This window comes from Podarcis bocagei (genome assembly GCF_964188305.1).
Source record: "Podarcis bocagei genome assembly, chromosome: 16".
Taxonomy (NCBI): Eukaryota; Metazoa; Chordata; class Lepidosauria; order Squamata; family Lacertidae; genus Podarcis; species Podarcis bocagei.
In genome coordinates this window covers 6,093,588-6,114,629 of record NC_138142.1, presented here as the reverse complement: position 1 = coordinate 6,114,629, position 21,042 = coordinate 6,093,588, and the positions used below count along the sequence as shown (strand labels likewise).

Here is a 21,042-nt window from a genome sequence, read left to right as displayed (position 1 = left end):
CTGGATGAATCCCTAGCCAGAATTAAGATTGCCAGAAGACTGACTGAATCAACAACCTCAGATATGCGGATGACACAACCTTGACGGCAGAAAGTGAGGAGGAATTAAAGAATCTTTTATTGAGGGTGAAAGAGGAGAGCGCAAAATATGGCCTGAAGCTCAACATCAAAAAAATGAAGATCATGGCCACTGGGCCCATCACCTCCTGGCAAATAGAAGGGGAAGAAATGGAAGCAGTAAGAGATTTTACTTTTTTGGGCTCCATGATCACTGCAGATGGTGACAGCAGCCACAAAATTAAAAGACGCCTGTTTCTTGGGAGAAAAGCAATGACAAACCTAGACAGCATCTTAAAAAGTAGAGACATCACCTTGGTGACAAAGGCCCGTATAGTTAAAGCTATGGTTTTCCCAGTAATGATGTATGGAAGTGAGAATTGGACCATAAAGAAGGCCGAAGAATTGATGCTTTTGATTTATGGTGCTGGAGGAGACTCTTGAGAGTCCCATGGACTGCAAGAAGATCAAACCTATCCATTCTGAAGGAAATCAGCCCTGAGTGCTCACTGGAAGGACAGATCGTGAAGCTGAGGCTCCAATACTTTGGCCACCTCATGAGAAGAGAAGACTCCCTGGAAAAGACCCTGATGTTGGGAAAGAAGGAGAAGGGGACGACAGAGGACGAGATGGTTGGACAGTGTTCTCGAAGCTACCAGCATAAGTTTGACCAAACTGCGGGAGGCTGTGGAAGATAGGAGTGCCTGGCGTGCTCTGGTCCAGGGGGTCACGAAGAGTCAGACACAACTAAATGACTAAACAACAACAACATCTGGAAGGCCCTTATTTCTGGAAAGACTCAGGGATGGTGCACCACATGAATGGGGCTGAATGTAGCCCCCCAGGCCTCTCTATCTGGCCCTCAGGACTCTCCCAAGGCCACATCCCCATACCATCTCTGCTCCACACATGCCTCATGTTTCCCTGCCTAGAAAGTGTCCATGAACTCTAAAAAATGACACTTGCTTGCCTAGATCTAGAGGAGCATGTGCACATGTGTAGAAACTAGCCTGCTGCACAGAGGTAGTTTCCATCCGCTTCTCTGACCATTTGCACCTCTGGCCCTGCCCACCACCAGCATGTGCCCCCCACCCCCAGAATGTTGCTTAGAAAGGAGTGTAGCACCTGGGGGCTGAAAGGTGTTTCCACCCTGGGTGTTAAGGGGAGGGACAACAGTTCAGAGATAGAACACCTGCTTTGAATGCAGAAGGTCCCAGGTTCAATCCCAGCACGGTGCAGTGGTTAAGAACGGTGGACTCGTAATCTGGTGAACCGGGTTCGCTTCCCCACTCCTCCACATGCAGCTGCTGGGTGACCTTGGGCTAGTCACACTTCTCTGAAGTCTCTCAGCCTCACTCACCTCACAGAGTGTTTGTTGTGGGGGAGGAAGGGAAAGGAGATTGTTGGCCACTTTGAGACTTCTGGAAGGAAAGCTGGAATATAAATGTAGCAAACAAACAAAAAAACACTCCCAATTCTCTTTTTAAATGCTCCCCAGGGTAAATAAGCATAAAGACCCTAAAGATGCCATCTGCCAAGCCAGGGCTGGCAGGTTTTGCTTTCAGGAGGTTGGACTAGATGACCCTTATAGTCCCTTCCAATTCTACAGTCCTATATTCTATGATTCAGTCAAGGGATGTGTGGCTTCATTGTGAAAGCATGCAAAACGAAGTCTGTTCTGTTCCATTTGCTACAGAGTTGCTGCTGCTTAAGAAGCAATGAAGCCACATTTAAATCATACAGATATTTGTACACACTCTTCTCAATATATGCATCTTGTCTGCATGCATGGAACAGACATTTCCCCTGTATATTTCCCCCTAAAATACAAGGGCCCAGTGTGGTGTAGCATGTCAGACTAGGACCAGAGAGTCCCAAGATCAAATTCCTATTGAGGTAAGTAGCTAGGGGCAGCCACCATATCTCAACTTAACCTACTTTGCAGGGTTGTTCTGGAAACAAAAGGGGGAATGGAGGAGCCTTGTATACTACCTTGACCTCTTTGAAGGAAAGGTAAAGGGACCCCTGACCATTAGGTCCAGTTGTGGCCGACTCTGGGGTTGCGGCGCTCATCTTGCTTTATTGGCCGAGGGAGCCGGCGTACAACTTCCAGGTCATGTGGCCAGAGCAGCGCATGGAAACGCCATTTACCTTCCCACTGGAGTGGTACCTATTTATCTACTTGCACTTTTGACATGCTTTCGAACTGCAAGGTTGGCAGGAGTAGGGACTGAGCAACAGGAGCTCACCCCATCACGGGGATTCAAACCCCCGACCTTCTGATCAGCAAGTCCTAGGCTCTGTGGTTTAGACCACAGCGCCACCCGCGTCCCTTTTGAAGGAAAGGAGGGGTATAATTGCATAGCGCGCACACACACACACACACAATGTGCATTGCAAAATTCAGAGCCGTTTGCAATCTGTCTGTCAATTGCATTTTGATCCGCTTATAAATCCTGGAGCTACATGTTTGTCTGGTGTGCTTTGAAACATGGACAAAACCAAATTCTCCTCCATCCCTTCTTTCAGCCTCTTCACAGACCTCCTCTGAACCCTTTCAGCCAAGGTGTCCAAGTCGATACTGTTACGATGTAAGATAACTGTGTCCCCCCCTCTCCATCCCAAGCGTTACGGAGTTGTCTTTGCCATTGCAAAGAACACACATTTCTATTATCCTTTCCACATTAGCCAAATGAAGATCAATGTACCTATAAAGCTCAATGACATGTTAATGCAAACCTTAAAAAAGATAAAATGCCTTTTATCTCAGTCTTAGGAAAACCTAATAAAGAATTAACAGTCCATGAAGCCATGGAATTTCACTCAAGGCTTTGCTTTATGTTAGGATTCCCACCCCATTAATTTCTGACAGACAGGTTTTTCCTCAGACTTTGGAAGAGGCCAGCTACTGTCTCGCATGCTCAGAAGGCCAATAAGTCATCAGCAACAGCAATATCGGTGCTGGTCAGAGGTAAGTCCAGGCACAGTCTTCCAACCACCTCACAGCTGGTTAACAACAGGAAAAGGACGCTTCAGAAATCCTCCCCATCCAGCCTAAGGATGCTGGAAGAAATGGATGCTTGTGAATTCCTGCATGAACAGACCTGATCCACATCACTCAAATGAAGGTGCAAATTGGAATTTTGCTTAAAACCAGATTATGCACTTCCGCAAGTGTTGTAATGCAGTCCAAGGCTGCAATCCCACACTGACTTATCTGGGGACAAGGCCCATTAAATTCAGGGGGACTTAATAAATAGGATTTAAAAAATAAATTCAGTAGAACACCTGAGTAAGTCTATCAAAATATGCATTAAAATATGCATATTAAAAGCACATCTTTTATTGATGCTTGATTTGTCTTGGATATTTTGTTAATTTCATCCTTTTTTGTTGTACTGCGCCTTGCTAAATTTTTATGAAAGTGCAGGTTATAAATTCATAAATAAAGAAACACATATTATGAAAATAAATTCTAAAATACACATTTGAGGTATTATTGTTATTTAATTGCAGATTAAATGTGGAAACAGGATGGGTTGCATCCAAGTAGATTCTACGCAGAGAAAAACGATGGAAATGGATGGGCTGAAATTAGGCATTTCCAGACATTTCAGTGGGCCTGCCCTCATAGAATCATAGAATTACAGAGTTGGATGGGACCCTAAGGGTCATCTAGTACGACACCCTGCAATGCCTGATTTACTCTGAGTAAAACTTAGTTGGATCAGCGGCAGAGCTAGCCGCGTGGGCACCCGGATCGGTTCACATGCTGGGCACCCAGGGTGGGGCAATCCACCCTGGGGGGCAGGGCGATCAACCCAGGGGGTGCAATCCGGCACAGCAGTGCAGCCGGGGGTGCGATCCTGCATAGCTGTGATCATGCCCGGCCAGGGGTTTGTCACACACCCCTTCAGAGATGACACCTGGGGCAGACCACCCCCACTACCCACCCTTACTACGCCCCTGTGTTGGATAGACTGCACTGGGGGGGGGGGAGCAAATCCAAAACAGACTAAAGGCAGACTGATTTACCTATCCCTAATTTAAAACTTCTGCCTAGATTTGGGTATTCCAGATTACTGGAATCCAAAAGGAAATGAATGCATTAGGAACAGGGATCAGCAAACTTTTTCAGAAGGGGGCAGGTCCACTGTCCCTCAAACCTTGTAGGGGGCCAGACCCACCGCCTCCCGAAAACCCCGCTCCCAAAAGGCCTCCCTGCCTATGCCACTCATGCCGCAGCTTCCTGCGCTGCATCGTCTTCGCCAGCGTCGGCATCCTCTGTCTCGGTGGGGCACACTGGCCTGGGTGGCAGAGGCAGCCCTCGCGCCACTGCCGCTTCCTCCTGCTCGGCCGCCTCAGTGGGAAGGAAGGGGTGGCGCCCAAAGGCGTCCACGGCTTCTGATTGGCTGCAGGAGCTTCCTGCCAGCGTCACTGCCTGCCCAGAGGCATCTGTGGCTTTTGATCAGAAGCTGTGCCACATTGCGGAAGTCAGTCTCCGTGCGGCGAGACCTCTGCGTCGCGCCTGTTTAGCGCGGGGACTGACCGAGCGGGTGGCAGGGTCTGCAAGGTTCGCGGGCCGGATTAATGAGCCCGGTGGGCCGTATCCGGCCCGTGGGCCTTAGTTTGACGACCTCTGCATTAGGAATCTTCCATCATTTAATATGGTATTGTTTGGAATTACTGTATTTTTCCATGTATAAGACTAGGTTTTTTAAACAAAAAAATAGGTTTGAAATTGGGGCTCGTCTTATACACAGGTAGTGCTGAGGGGGTGTTTTCTTAATTTGGAGTCCCTCAAAATAGGGGGCGTCTTATACATGCGGGAGTCTTATACACTGAAAAATACGGTATATACAGTGTGTTGTTTATCCGCAGGCACCTCCATCAATTGAAACAAGCAGGCAACCTGGGAAGAACCGGGGGGGGGGGGATTGCTCTGGAGCAACCAGAGAGGGTCGCTAGATTGGGGAAAGAGATGGCTGAGAAATTGGGTGGCCGGGGAGGGGGGACCCATATAAAATATTCATAGCCGCAAATCAATCAATTAATCAATTTCTACTCCACCCTTCCTCCACGGAAGGGTGGAGTAGAAATTGATTAATTGATTGATTTGCGGCTATGAATATTTTATATATTTTATATATATATCAAATATTATATATATATATATATATCAAATTATATATATATATCAAATTATATATATATATATCAAATTTTATATATATATCAAATATTTTATATATATATCAAAAATTAAAAGTCATTCTAAAAGCAGTTAAAAACATTCCAAAAACACTTAAAAATATTCTCCCCACCAGTGATCTCAGAGTTGACTGGAACAGTGTGTTTGAGCCATCAAATGCCTGGGTGAAACATATTTTTAAAAAAACAAAAGAAAGTCAATATTGGGGGAGACAGATACACATCTGTCAGTGGAACCACCACTGAAAATGCCCCATTGGGATGGTCCTACAGCAACTGGTCAGCCCCCAGTGGCAGCACCCCAAACAAGGTCAAGGTGACCGATACAGCAGGCTACATGAACTTCGCCCCCCCAGATGTTTTGAGACTACAATTCCCATCATCCCTGACCACTGGTCCTGCTAGCTAGGGATCATGGGAGTTGTAGGCCAAAAACATCTGGAGGGCCGAGGTTGAGGAAGCCTGGTCTATAGACTTGCTGTCCCTTAATGGTAATTCAGACTCTGCCAGCAGGGCAGGTGAGAACCTTCGCTCTCACTAATGGTGGGGCAGGGGAATATTTTAAGGATTAGGTGAATCTTTTGAGGATCAGACTTTCTGAAAAGCTACAGCACAGCACACGGGATTGTTCGAAATCAATGCAAGGAGCGCCAAGCCACATCAATCCCTGGTAATTGCTTCAGTGCATAAATTTGCAGAAAAAGTGATGTGTAGGGCGAGAAGAGAAAACATATTGATTTTATCATATCTTTCCTCAGCGTGCAATATATAAAAAAAATCCAATGCTTCCATGGATCCCCCCCCAAAAAAATGCACACCTTATGAACAATTTGGTACAGAAGGGAATGATGGATTAACATTTATAATTGGTGTTACACTAACACCGTTAAGTGATCCACAAACCATGCATAGAATCTACTTTTCACAGGGATGCAGTCAAATATTACTGTGGGAGGACTCAATTCCAGAGTTTACTGACAGTGTTTTTCTTACATATATAAATCCCCTAGCAACCCAGGCGCTAGCAGACAGTGGAAGCTGGGATTTTTTAAGGTTTCTAACAAGGTCAGATACTCTAATCCCATGGAAATAACACACGGAATGCAGTCTCAGTAAGGAGGACGAAAATCAGTCTGCAGCTTGCCCATTTATTCTTCTGCAAAGTACAAGGCACAGGAAGCGGTTAGAGTGCTGGACTAGGAGCTGAGAGACCAAGGTTCAAATCCTCCACTTGGCCGTGAGGCTCCCTGGGTGGCCTTGCTCTCTCTCAGCCTAGCCCACCTTGCAAGATGATTGCAAGGATAAAATGGGAAGAGGGAGAACCATGCTTGACACATTGAGCTGCTTGGAGGAAAGGTGAGATTTATTTATTTTTATTAAATTTTTCAAGAAATAGAAATTAAACAAAGAAAAACAAAGAACAATACATAACACTGTAAACACATATTTTCCAAAATGAAAACTAATAAAAAAGGAAAAATAAAAGATATTACCAAATTCTTGCTTCAAATACTGCAATATAAAAATCTTAGCTAAAATATTATAAAAGACTTTCACTGCATTCACCACAAGTCTCTTAGTTGTCTTGCTCGCATTTAAATCTCTTCTTCAATCATTTCCCTTAGATTCTTTCATAATCAATCAAATCTTTATGTTCTCTGTATTCTTTACAAGGTTAGTCTAGACACAGCCAAACTTTCGTATTTGAGCCCTGCTTGTATAAATAATCATTTAAACATTTCCATTGTTTCTGAATTAAATTTTTTGACTTATTCCTTATTAAATCCGTCAGTTTTGCTAACTCCAGGTGAGTTTTAAATGTAACAATAAATACATAAAACTCTCACTATCTTCTTGTATCTGAGCAACTGAAATCAGGCATCCCAAGAGCACACACATCTTTGAAACCTACATCCACTGTGTTCCACCTAAAATAAAATAAACAGAATAAAACTACTACTTTCTATCTTTATTCAGGATCCCAGTATTTGGACCCCTCTTTTGATGTATGGGGTTGTATTTTCAGGGTCCTGGGGGCAACTGGAGTCAGCGAAGATCACTCTGCTAAAGACCCCCAACAGGGGAGCCTCATGAGACAGCGATACCTCCATTCGCTACTCCCAAGAAGTAGCTTTGCCACCATTTCCTGACTCCCAAAGTCTCCTAGCCCAGGGGCGTCCAACTCCCAAGAGACTGTGATCTACTCCCAGAAGAAGAAACTGGCAATGATCTATCCTTTTGGGGGGGGGGACACCCAGGTTGTTGAGCATTTTTTAGGGGGGAAGTCAAAGTTGTGGAGGTTTTTTTTGGAGGGGGAGGTAAAAGTCACTCACCAAACGATCACTCAGCAAACAAATAAATAAATATATATATATATATTATACCCCGCCCTTCCCGGTTCAGAAAACTGGGCTCAGGGCGGCTAACAACAAATTTAAAACACTTAATTGATGCAACAACAAAACAGCATAAAATACAGTATAAAACATGAATAACAATAAATTCAGAATTCAGAAATCAATTTAGGGGGAAATCCATCCAATAAACCTAAACATTAGGAAGAACTTCCTGACAGTAAGAGCTGTTCAACAGTGGAATTTGCTGTCAAGGAGTGTGGTGGAGTCTCCTTCTTTGAAGGTCTTTAAGCAGAGGCTTGACAACCATATATCAGGAGTGCTCTGATGGTGTTTCCTGCTTGGCAGGGGGTTGGACTCGATGGCCCTTGTGGTCTATTCCAACTCTATGATTCTATGATTCTATGATTCTAAACATTAGATGATCACCAGGGCTAGCTGGCTAAATTATTATTATTATTTTTTAAATAATATTTATTATTTTTCAAAAAACTTAAACACTAAAAAAAGGCAATGCAAAACATTAAGTTAACAAAACAAAATAAAAACAATAAAATAAATCAAACAGTTTCATTATCTAGCTGGCTAAATTAGTCCTATTTGGGCCAGCGAAGAAACCAGGGGAGAATTAGCTGTGGGATCCCAGAGCGGGTAATCTTCATAAAAAGGGGAAGGGGAGGGAAGGAAGGGGAATAAAAGATCAGGCTAAGTTCAAATATTGAAAGCCAGGCGGAATAGCTCTGTCTTACAGGTCCTGCAGAAGGAAGTTAAATCCTGCAGGGCCCTCCGTCTTCCATTTTTGCAATCGTGCGCCAATGAAGGATAGAGCAAGGAGGTGGGGCTGGATGTTCTTTTTCCCCCACGGAGAAAAAAGAGACTGTGATCGGCCGCTAGCACCTGGGGATCGACCTGTCGATTGTGGACGACCGGTTAGACATCCCTGTCCTAGCCAATTCCTCCCATAGGCTTCAGGAGGCATTCTGGCTTTGCCAGAGTGCTCACCTGCATAATGGGATATGCACACTCCACCATAGGTTCCATGATGAAAGGAAAGCACTATATCAATGTAATAAAACATAGCTAAAAAAATTAAATCTTGGTTACAGCTTGAGCAATATCATACAAGTCCCTGCTCCTCGTGGAGCCTAACATCTGGCCTAATTTTGCAGCCCCATTTGTCCTGGCTCTCACTCGTAAACTCGTAGACTCGTAGACATTGAAACTTTCAGCTCAGTTGTTCTGTTCTTGTGGGAAGATCTGCAGCCAAATCACAAAAGCATGATTGCTATAGAGTCATAAACAGAACACTATGATGTCATATTCTTTAATTTTTTCTGGTGGGAGGAGGAATAATAGAAATTCACTCTTCTTCTTCCTGTCACAGCACGCTCTTCTTCTGACCTACAATGGGGTAGGGTGTCTGTAAGCTCTCCTCCAGAGAACACACTCCATTCTGGACTGTGGACTTTTTAACTTTTAAGAATTATTGCCTGACTGATTTTCATCACTGTATTTGTTGAATCCTGGCAAGATTTTGATGTGAGTTAACCTTATATTTTCTTGTTTACTTAAACAGCCTGAGAGTGATTTGTTTGTTAAGAGTGAAACATTAAAAATGAGATGATCCAAGTTGGACTAAGCAACCATGGATATCCTAATTGTTCTAGAAGGTTATGCAACTTTGTCCTAAAAGCTTCTAAAGATAAGTTGTGCAAGGAGGGTGATTTTTTTACCTCTGCTGAAATAGTATTTGCATACTTACACAAGTGAGAAAAAGAGAAAGAATAATTACTAAATAAAACATCCTCTCCTACTCATCTAAATCTATCTAACAGTTGTGAAAGGCTTTGTTCCAGAATCCACCATAGGGCGCCCTCACAGATCAGGTTACATTGTCTACAATTCATAGCACAGCTCTGGGATATGTGATTAATCGTAAGCTAAGACATGGTCCCAATGCTTGCTCCCCTGACCTCCCCTTTCAAAGAGTGGAACAGGCACGGTCATTTTCATTGTTGTCTTCCCAAGCCACAGAGCTGGGCTTGCAAGTGGGCACTTCTACAGATAAGTTGGGTCTGCTTGCACCCATCAGACTGTCACCAAATCCATGGTGTGGGAGATGGATTGAGGATTAAATCTGCAGATTTAGATCTAAACCTCCTTTCTGGTATGTGTGGGAGAAATATATAAGTATTCTGGCTGTGAAGCCTTTTTAGCAAAAATAAAACTTGTAAGTTTTGCATCTTAGGAATTAGGCAATTACATCTTTCTATCCCTTTCGTGGTCTGCTGACCTTCCCCTTCTTCATCTCCATTGCAGAGAATAAGCCAGATGTTTTTAGTAAAACAAATGAAAAAAGGTTTTACTTACATTTCAATGCAGACAGCATATACAGCAAAAGTAATATGCAGAAAAATACTAAGCTACAGTAAAATAAAAGCTGGTAGACAGGATTTAACATGGTTGGAAGCAAGAGCTTTAGCCATGCACATCTGGTCAGCTTGGAGGCATGGTAGAAACAGAGTGTCTCCTCACAGACAGAAGGAAGTATTTTTCCCCTTTGTTACAGAGTTCTTGCCCAGAGGAGGAAAAAGAAGTGACAGTACACAGAAGGTCCTCTCTAGGAAGTTCAAGAACTCTCTGTGTGCTCGGCCTGTGCTTAACTAGCAAAATTGCAATTTGGCTGCAACCCCCACACTTGGTGATTGCGGCAGAGTCAACACAGTCAGTTCACTGTCCAGCCTAGCACTTCAGTGACAGGGATTCAATGGATTTAAATGGGGCTCACTCTTTAGAAAGCACTCCAACAGGCATGAGGAGCCTTCTTCAGCCTGAGGGCCACATTCCCTAATAATAATAATAATAAATATTTTTTATTTATACCCCACCCTCCCCAGCCAAGGCCGGGCTCAGGGCAGCTAACAAGCAATAATACAAACAAGTTGAATGATTAACAACTTAAAAACAAAATTAAAATACAACATTAAAATATTGAAACATTAAAATATTAAAATGTAGCCTCATCGCAGGAGGAGAAAGGAAAAGAAAAAAGAAAGAGAGGGAGGGAATCAAATTGGCTCCAAGCCAAAGGCCAGGCGGAACAACTCTGTCTTACAGGCCCAGCGGAAAGAAATCAGATCCTGCAGGGGCCTGGTCTCATGAGGCAGAGCGTTCCACCAGGCAATAATAAAAGTGTTGAAAATGCCCTGGCTCTGGTTGAAGCTAATCTGACTTCTTTAGGGCCCGGGACCTCTAGGGTGTTGCTATTTATGGTCCTTAAGGTCCTCCGTGGGGCATACCGGGAAAGGCGGTAATAGGTAACCGCACAAGGGTTGCATGCCAGTGGTGGGCGGGGCCAAGGGCAAAAGTGGGTGCAAGTCACCTTTGTGCAGTAGCCTGTAATCCACCCAAGCAAACATTTCTGACATCCACCCATATTTTTCCAACCAGTGAAACAAGCAGCATCGTCACCGTTCCAAGGACACATTCCAGCCAGGCAAGGTCACTGGAAGACCGTAGGGCAAGGAAGGCTGTCACCCAGGGAGAGTCTCAAGGGCCATATACAGAGGACTGAGAGGCCACGCATGGTTTCTCCACCCTCAGGTGTGTGGGGCTGTAACTATGCGAAAGGGCCTGTCACGTTCCAACAGCTCGTGCTTCCTGCCAAGCTGATGCCCTCAGCCCACCCTTGGTTACAGAAAGCAGCTTCTTCTCTGTGGAGTACATGGCTGTCAGAATTTCTATCTGACTGAGGTCAAAGCAGCCAAAGGTCTTCAAGCTTTTCACACCTCACTGCATCTGGACCAGCCTTCTTCTGCCATCTGTTCATTTTTAGATTTCTTTAAAAGAGTCCCCACCCCCACCCCTTTGGTTTGGCAAGAAGAAACCCTGTCTTGTTAGGGTCACTGAACAGAGAACAGCATGTCTGAACTTGCTACTCTCATACGCTCTTTTTCCCCTTTGACACATGTTGCATTTCCCAAATGTAAGCTCCTTGGGGGAAAGGGCTGTCTTTTTCATGCATATATGATCTATGTATATATAAACATATATACATATACATGTGTGTGTGTGTGTGTGTGTGTGTGTGTGTGTGTGTGTGCATAAATCATGCATACATACACACACACACAGAGAGGGAGAGAGTCAGGGATGGGAACTGGAGTCCAGAAACATCTGGGGAGTCACATATTCCACAGTCTACTTTATGTAATTCTATGGAGCAGCTGCATTTAGAAGACTGGGCACCGTTCTGGTCACGAAACAAGACATTTGCAGGGAAAGTATGAAAGGAGAAACCAAAAGTATTGAGGGATTGGGGGCACCTTCTTGTGAAAAGAAAGGCAAAAGGATGTGGGGGTTTTTAGATGGGGGAAGAGATGACTTAAGTCAGGAGTGAGGAACCTTTGGCCCTCCAGGTGTTGCTACTACAACTCCCATCATCTCTGATCATTGGTCATGCTTTATGGAGCTCCGGGGAGTTGTAACTAAATGGGATATCCATGTGCAATGGCAGTCTACCCAAGTACCAGAGGAATGGAGGTAGAGCATAGCCTTATACAGTGGTACCAGGGGTTAAGAACTTAATTCGTTCCGGAGGTCCATTCTTAACCTGAAATTGTTCTTAACCTGAAGCACCACTTTAGCTAATGGGGCCTCCTGCTGCCGCTGCGCCACTGCCACACAATTTCTGTTCTGATCCTGAGGTAACGTTCTTAACCCGAGGTACTACTTCCAGGTTAGCAGAGTCTGTAACTTGAAGTGTTTGTAACCTAAAGCGTTTCTAACCTGAGGTACCATTGTACTATATGAGCTTGTCTAATCCTCTTCTAAAGTCAGCTAAGCTGGTGACTATCACTGCCTCTTATGGGAACAAGTTTAACTATAAAGGTAAAGGGTAAAGGGACCCCTGACCATTAGGTCCAGTCGTGGCCGACTCTGGGGTTGCGGCGCTCATCTCGCTTTATTGGCCAAGGGAGCCGGCGTACAGCTTCCAGGTCATGTGGCCAGCATGACTGAGCCGCTTCTGGCGAACCAGAGCAGCGCACAGAAACACCGTTTACCTTCCCACCAGAGCGGTACCTATTTATCTACTTGCACTTTGACATGCTTTCGAACTGCTAGGCTGGCAGGAGCAGGGACCGAGCAACGGGAGCTAACCCCATCACGGGGATTCGAAACGCCGACCTTCTGATTGGCAAGCCCTAGGCTCTGTGGTTTAACCCACAGCACCACCCGCATCCCTAAGTTTAACTATACACTGTGCAAATAAGTACTTCTTTCATTTTTGTTCTGCTTTAAGTCATGATCTATGTATGATCCAAATCAGTTCAGTTCCCTTTCAATTCCCCCCACACGCAATCCCCCACTCCAAATCATCTCTAGATAGTCATTTTTAATTACCCCCAGGAAATTAGCCAAAATCTCATGTCCGTCCCCAATTCAGTTTCCCTCAAATTCACTGCCCAACAAGAAACATCACCATGCCTTAAATACCCACGCTGGTGGCCATTGATACGTCTAGTGGGAGCAAATGGCATAGTTTTACTATTTGCTGTGTGAAGGAAGAGCACCTTCTAGCTACCAGTTTGGAAACGTTCAGAGGCCTGTTCTCACTTCTAAAAGAATAAGAAGAAAGGCATGTGTGTCCATGCATGCGCAAACACATTGGTGGTGGTAGAAAAGAAGAAAGAGATGACTGCATCCACTGAAAATGCATTTTCCACACCATCTCCAGGGAATTTTAGACAAACACCCAGGAGCAAATATTTATCTGCACAAGTGTACAAATGAATCCTCTTTCTCTCTTCCAAAAAGGGAAGAAGAAGAAGAAAACCCGCTTTCTCCAAACACAGCCTTCAGCGACAGATGTGCGAGACAGGGGCTCAAACACAGAAGGGCAAACGAAACAAAGGACTGGAAACCTGTCAATCAAAACTGCTAAAGCAAGACCACAGGTGTGCTGCTTTGACCTTGGCAGTGACCCCCAGTCATAACACGGGACTTGATTGGCTGTCATCAAGCCACTTTGAAGGACAAGGACATGGCCACCAATATCCTCGCAGCTCAGGCAGAAGAGACAAGCCTGTCGACTAAGGTCTGGCCATTCGCTCCCAAGTTCATGGAGAAAATCCAGACTAGGAACATCTGATGCAGAAACTGAAGGCAAAGAAAAAAATGACTTCTCAAAGCTAAGTTGTAAGATCCATGTTTTTCTCCTTTGCTGAAAATGCCTCCTTAGGACAATGTAAAAGTAGCTCTCCAATTTATTAAATCTAATACATCCAACCAGCCAACATATTTTTAAAAAAAGTGGTTTCTAATGTTCGCAATGGGACGCGGGTGGCGCTGTGGGTTAAACCACAGAGCCTAGGACTTGCCGATCAGAAGGTCGGCGGTTCAAATCCCTGTGACGGGGTGAGCTCCTGTTGCTCGGTCCCAGCTCCTGCTCACCTAGCAGTTCGAAAGCACGTCAAAGTGCAAGTAGAGAAATAGGTACCACTCCGGCGGGAAGGTAAACGGTGTTTCCATGTGCTGCTCTGGTTTGCCAGAAGCGGCTTAGTCATGCTGGCCACATGACCCAGAAGCTGTACGCCGGCTCCCTCGGCCAATAAAGCGAGATGAGCGCCGCAACCCCAGAGTCGTCCACGACTGGCCCTAATGGTCAGGGGTCCCCCTAACATTTGCAATGTAATCATTTTCTTTTCTGATCTTTCTATTTGCCAGAGCTGAAACAATCTGTTGTGGAGAACTGCAGAAGAAAAAGACAATGCTATTGACTAGCCATATTCTGCAAATTAAAGTAAAAAATAAAAATTGATACCATACTATACTATACTGAAATGTTTAAATGTTTCTTTGATTGTCCTTGAATCTTCCTGCCACACTTGCCATCCATTCCTGCCACACCCTTTCAGAACCACTGCTTTAGAATAAGGAAGACATCTTCACTGAGGCAGAAAAGAGATACAGGACTCAGCAACAGGTGATGGGTCCCCGGCAGCTGCTACGCTCAGACTAGATGATGGGAAAGGCGAGGGCAGCCAGGCGAGAAGCAGGGCTCCAAGCTGAACGAGTCCAAAATCAGGGCAATATGTTCAGCAAAGCATGGAAGCAACGGAGTTGCCCCCAACAGGTTGGCAGGCCCACCCTCCAAGCATTTAAAGATGGACAAGGCATGCTTGCTCATGAGACTCCCGTGCCTTGTGACACTGTTGAGTGCACAGGAGCTCACTGAGTCAGGGCTGATGGGTGTTTTCCTAGTGATGGAAGCACCACTGGGTCCTGGATAACCGGGCTGTGCATGCCCCTTCCATAGCTAGTTCTCCTCAGAAGTTGGTTGATGCCCTCCCCAGATTCCTTTGCTGTACTCTTCTCCCTGGGAGAATAAAGGGGAGCTGGAAGTTCGGCTTCTTCAGCTGGAGCAAGGGAATCCTGAAAGGGGAGGAAGAGCGATAGACTCGTAATCTGGTGAACCGGGTTCACGTCTCCGCTCCTCCACATGCAGCTGCTGGGTGACCTTGGACTAGTCACACTTCTTTGAAGTCTCTCAGCCCCACTCACCTCACAGAGTGTTTGTTGTGGGGGAGGAAGGGAAAGGAGAAAGTTAGCCGATTTGAGACTCCTTTGGATAGTGATAAAATGGGATATCAAATCCAAACTCCTCCTCCTCTTCTTCTTCTTCTTCTTCTGTTTCCCCCATGCCATCATCTTCTTCCCCCTTCTCATTCATCCCAGCCTGCCATGGAATGCCTTGGGACTCAAAGGAGTCCCTGTATAGTCTTGCAAAAATCACTTAGCTCATCTGGGGGAACCTTACTCAAGGTACCACACCATACAAAATATCACAGGGCATTACAGAGTTGTGTGTGTGTGTTTTGCATTTGCACTGTAATACAAACAGCACCTTTAAAAAATGGAAGATCCCTGCCTCAAGGAGCTTGCAATCTACATTTTGGTGATGTCTGAAAACAAGAGTAGGGCGTGGGAGGGATAATGTTCAATACAAAGGTACCTCTGGATGCGAACGGGATCCGTTCTGGAGCCCCGTTCACATCCTGAGTAGAGCGTAAGACGCGACGGAATGTCTACGCATGCATAGGTCGCGTTTCGCCGCTTCTGTGCATGTGCGTGACGTCATTTTGATTGTCTGTGCATGCATGAGTGGTGAAACCCGGAAGTAACGCATTCCTGTACTACTGGGTCGCCGCAGAGAGTAACCTGAAAACGCTCAACGTGAAGTATATTCAACCTGAGGTATGACTGTACACATGAGCATAACCAGCCTTCCCCCCTCTTTTTGTTGTTTTGTCGTTTAGTCGTGTCCGACTCTTCATGACCGCATGGACCAGAGCACGCCAGGCACTCCTCCTCTTTTACCATCAGATTATTCCAGCTTTCCTCAAGTTGGTCTGAAAGGAGGTGAATTGTAATCAGTTACATTTAAAGCTCTCTGGAGTATGGCCCCAAGCTATTCTGCAGCAGCTGCCAACATCCCAAGTGCTTTTAGTTACCCTCAGGGAAACTTCTCTGAGACTTTCTGATGCGCTACCAACACAAGAATTTTTTTGCCATTTCTCTGCCAGAGAGCAAGGATGTGCCCTGTGGCACTCAGACTGCATGCAAATAGGCTCCTTTGCAGGTTTAATTGAAGGCATTGTCAATGCGAAGAGGACATGATTATGGGCCAGTTAGGATCCATTTCGAGCACACCTGTCAGCCAATCAAAGCAGTTCCAATCAACTGACAAGCCTGATCCTTAATCAGTTACCTAGTGCAACATCTCACCTCAACCTATGCTCTAAGTGTATTGAAAGGAGGGAAGTCTCAACTAGCAGGAAAAGAGATAGAGATTTAAAGGTGCCTTGAACTTTTGTTGGAAACTATTTTCACTACACACAAAAGGGGGCTCTCAATATCTCTCAAGATCCTCACTACTTTATGCTGGTCATACCACTTCACTTCTGTTTGGCACCCATTTTTATTTTTCTTGGTTGCACAATGGCATCATGATGCCAAACCCAAGTGAGGGCAAGAAGTGCTGCCCTCACTCCAAACTGACTTCCCGGTGCCACACTTCCATACAAGCATATGGCTTTTAATGTACCCCATTGCATTTGTCAGTCCATTCAAGGATTCCAGACAAAGGGCAGGATACACAATGTGCAATTTCACATCCATTAAATTGGCCAATGTGCATTGCAAATTGGTTGTGCTCTTCCTAACCTTAAGAATTAAACCTGTATCACCCTGCAGCACTCACAGGCACTTTACACAGTTTAGGTCTTATCAAACTTGCTACTTTGTAGTCACATACACCTTGCTTTACATTTTAAGCCAAAGGATGTCTTTAATAATACAGTACGATTCAGGGTCGCGTGCTGGATGATCGTATAGCCCATCTCTGAATTCATTTTTCTAACTCCACTGTCACTGGAGTTGGATGGTTTTAAGATGAGTAAGAGGGGATATTTTATTTATCAATTAGCCGTCCTCGTCTTACATTTGTAAGAATGCAAATACCTATTCCAGCAGAGTTAAAAAATCACTTTCCATGCGCAGCTTATCTTTATAATCTTTTAGAGACAATGTTTTATAACAATTATGATATCCAAGGATGCATAGATAGATTTGGATCACTTTTCACCCTTCTGTGATTCCCTCTTAGCAAAGAAATCACTCTTAGACTGTTTAACAAGAAAAATATATGGTTTACTCACATCAAAAGACTTGCCAGGATTCAACAAAGGCAGCGATGCAAATCAGGCAGGCAATAATCCTTAAAAGTTACAAAGGTCCATAGTCCAGTTCAAAATGGAGTGCGCTCTCTGAAAGAGAGCTTACAAACAACCTACTCCATTGTGTGTAAGAAGCAGAGTGTGCTGTGACAGGAAGAAGATTAAGTTTCCTATTGTTCCCCCTCCTACCTCAAAAGTTTAGAGGATATGACATCATACAGTCCCCGGCTTGTGATTTTGGGCCATCATGCATTTGTGATTCGGTTGGAGGTTTTCGCACAAGAGGCATTATGCTTCTGAAGGACAGCTGTTGGAGATGGCAGGAAGGAAGGCTGCTGTGGCGCTCAAGTCCTGATTGGGGGAGTCTAGTGGGCATCCGGTTGGCCACTGTGTGAACGAGATGCTGGCCTGATCCATCAGGGCTCTTCTTGTGCAAACTGAAACTGACAAATTCACCCATCCCTAGAGGAGAGGGTAAGGAAGGGTAGGAGAGGGTGCATGTTGTCGGCATCCCTAATGTTGCATCTCTTCCCACCTGGAGATCAGGGCACTTTCTCAAAAGCTCAAATGTGCTCACTGGCCCCCAAAGACTGGCGACCCCCTACTCCGCACACTTTTAGCCTCACATATCGGGGCTCAGCACCGTACGAGGACTTGGGTGATGTAATAATAAAATTTAAGGTCTTATATATATAATAAATGTACCAACCAAGCACATACATAGATCAGCGCAGGAAGACCGACCTGAAACCATTTTGACTCCCAAACTGACCAAATGTTTTCTCTGCAAGGAGGGAGGGAGGGAGGTAACCGTCCCATTGTCTCAGGAATTGGGTAATCACCATCTCAAAGGAATGGCCAGACTACCAGGAAAGGCAATCAGATAAGGCATTATCAGATAACCTAGCAGACAGGAAAAACAACAACATTCAAATTTCTGTTGTAGACCGCCTTTTCTGCGATGTAGGTATGGTGTTTGTGGAGGGTGGTCTTGGGTTACACCCCTTCTGTGATGTATGTATGGAGGGGTGGTCTTGAGCTCCAGGGCAGGGAATTTAAAATGTCTATATAAGGACAGGCACACCTTGGCTCTGGGTCCTCCTCCGTCCTCCTGTGCGTGACGGGAGCACCCTGTTGCAACAGCTTTAATAAAGATCAGGCTTACTAGCTGCTTTGTTTCTCGATATTCTCTGGTTGGCCTCTGTTATTTTCTCCTACAAATAGGGAACTATGTAAGGACTCTATACGGGCTCTTGGATACCCCATAAGGGAAAAGGGGCAGATTTTGTTTACAACAGTGGCAGAAGAAAGAGTTATACAGCCTGTAAACATCACCATCCTCGTTCCTCTACACAAACTGGCAGCCTTTCCCAGCTGCCTTTCTTCCGTCTTTTAACGCCCATGTAACAACTTATTTGGCCTTAAATCTGTGGATGTGGGTTTGAAAAAGCTGGCAGGTACAGGGAGGGGAGGCGGAAACACTAGGTTCCCATTATCTCCATAGCAACAACACAACAACAACAAGAGCTAACCTTCTCCAAACAAAGCTGAAGTGAACCTCTTCAGATCAAATCCTGATTTGACTCTGTGTCCTGCCAAGAGGATTTGAAATCTATCTCCTTCACTAGGTTGATTATTGCCAGTTTCTGCTCTGCAGCTGTCTCCATCCTTTACGGGCAGCATTAAATCGGACTCATTACCTGAGTGCTGTGCGACGCACCAGCAGCACTTTACCTGCGTGAGAGAGAGCAGGCCTGGCAGGATTAGCCCTCCATGGGCTTTCTGCGGAGCCCCATTATTACCTTCAAAATGGTTCCTGGGTAATTTGAGGCTTTTAACAATAGCAAAAGAAAAGCAAACAACTGGAAGCAAACTGCTAGAATCCAACTGCAGCACTTAGCAAAAGTAAGTTCCTATTTTAAAAAGAAGTGGCTGCTTCTCTGAATATTACCCTCAACAACTTCCTTACGCTCCCTTAGAAACATTACACTTAACTGGGCCATGAAGTCATCTCCTCTATGGTTTCTTCCGCATTATACATTTAAAGCACTGTTATACCATTCTAAAGAGTCCTGGCTTCCCTCAAAAAAAATCCTGGGGAGTTTAGTTTGTGATGTGTGCCAAGCTTTTTTAGGAGATCCCCTGTTCCTCTCACAGAACTACAATTCTCAGAGTAGCTTAACAGTCAATCCATAGCTGTCAACTTACAGATTTGAAAATAAGGGACCAGCAGCCTTGAAAATAAGGGATCAGCAGCCAAAATAAGGGATTTTGCTTAGCTGATACATAAATCTGCCACTGATGGAGCCATGCTGCTTTAGCTGCCCCTGACTGTGTTTTGCAGGGGGTTGGACTAGATGATCCTAAGGGTCTACAACTCCGACCAAAGAAGAGTGGCAAACAAAACTGATGAACCATGTCGAGATGGCAAAGCTTACAGGCAGAATTAGAAACCAAGAAGTGGACCTCTTTAATAAAGAATGGGGAAAGTTTATAATTTAGTTGAAAAGCTATTGTAAAGAGTTACATACATTGGTAGGCTTGACAGAAAACTTGCAGTAAAAATTTGAGCTATGGATGGACAAATGATTTATAAAAATAGAGTTATGAAAGGGATGCGGAGGGGGAAATCTCTACATTAAGATGCTGCACTGGTTGGAGGGTATGCTAAGCAGCATGTCGGGGCTGCTGTCGTCCTGGCGCAAGGAGTTCCATCGGCCCTTCCCCGCCCGAGAGAGAGAGGGAGGGAAGGAGAGAGACTCTCGCCCACGCCGCCGGCAAGCCCGGCATGAGGCGGTTGCGGCACCACGGCGGCCGCTGAAGCACCGCCCTTCTGCGTCCCTCCCCATCCCCTCCTCTTCCTCCTCCCTCAGGCTGCCTCCTCAGCCGCTGCCGCCGCTGCCGCCTCCGGCTTCCCCTGGCAGCGCGGCAGAAGTCTCGCAAGAGAGGGGCTGCCTGCCTGCCTGCCGCCACCAATCTCCTCATGACGCGCCCCTGAGGGGGGAAAGGGAGGGACGGAGACGCGGCAGCTCGTGCACGTGCTCTCTTGAGGCGGAGGACCCTGAGCCGCTGCTTCCCTCCCGAGCCGGGCAAGCATGAAACCTGGGAAATTTAAGGGACATCATCAATCCGGGACAGCTGCGGGAAATGGCGCTGGGATAAGGGAGTTTCCTGCCAAACAAGGGACAGTTGACAGCTATGAGTCAATCCCTCTTCCCAGGGAACTCTGGGAACTGTAGCTCAATGGGCAAACTAGCAGCCACCCACCAACTCTCAGCACCCTTAGCAAACTACGTTTCCCATACAGTGGTACCTCGGGTTACAAACGCTTCAGGTTACAGACGCTTCAGTTTACAGGCTCCGCTAACCCAGAAATAGTACCTCAGGTTAAGAACTTCGCTTCAGGATGAGAAGAAAAATTGTGCGGTGGCAGCGGGAGGCCCCATTAGCTAAAGTGGTACCTCAGGTTAAGAACAGTTTCATGTTAAGAACAGAACTCCAGAACGAATTATGTTCTTAACCAGAGGTACCACTGTAATTCTTTAGAAGAAGTCATGACTCTTTGAAGAGGTATGATAATGCAGATAAGGCCTGATAAGAGACCACTTCATCTATTGGAACACAGAAGTGTCAAGCCAGATAAAAAGATAATACAAAACTTCATAAAACCATTGCTCTATGGAT

General features: G+C 45.4%; 2 protein-coding genes and 1 long non-coding RNA gene across 5 annotated transcripts in view; 1 reads left to right on the top strand and 2 right to left on the bottom strand.

The window, feature by feature from the left end:
* The window catches only part of TMEM132B (transmembrane protein 132B), a 368,394-nt gene that overhangs the window by 278,198 nt on the left and 69,154 nt on the right, over positions 1–21,042 (bottom strand). The window lies entirely within an intron of this gene.
* LOC308576035 (uncharacterized protein) overlaps positions 1–21,042 on the bottom strand; it is a 476,523-nt gene that overhangs the window by 415,801 nt on the left and 39,680 nt on the right. The window lies entirely within an intron of this gene.
* Positions 8,886–13,909, top strand: LOC308576086. Its single transcript, XR_014003072.1, has 3 exons — positions 8,886–9,160; positions 11,072–11,226; positions 13,444–13,909. It is a non-coding gene; the product is annotated as an uncharacterized lncRNA (long non-coding RNA).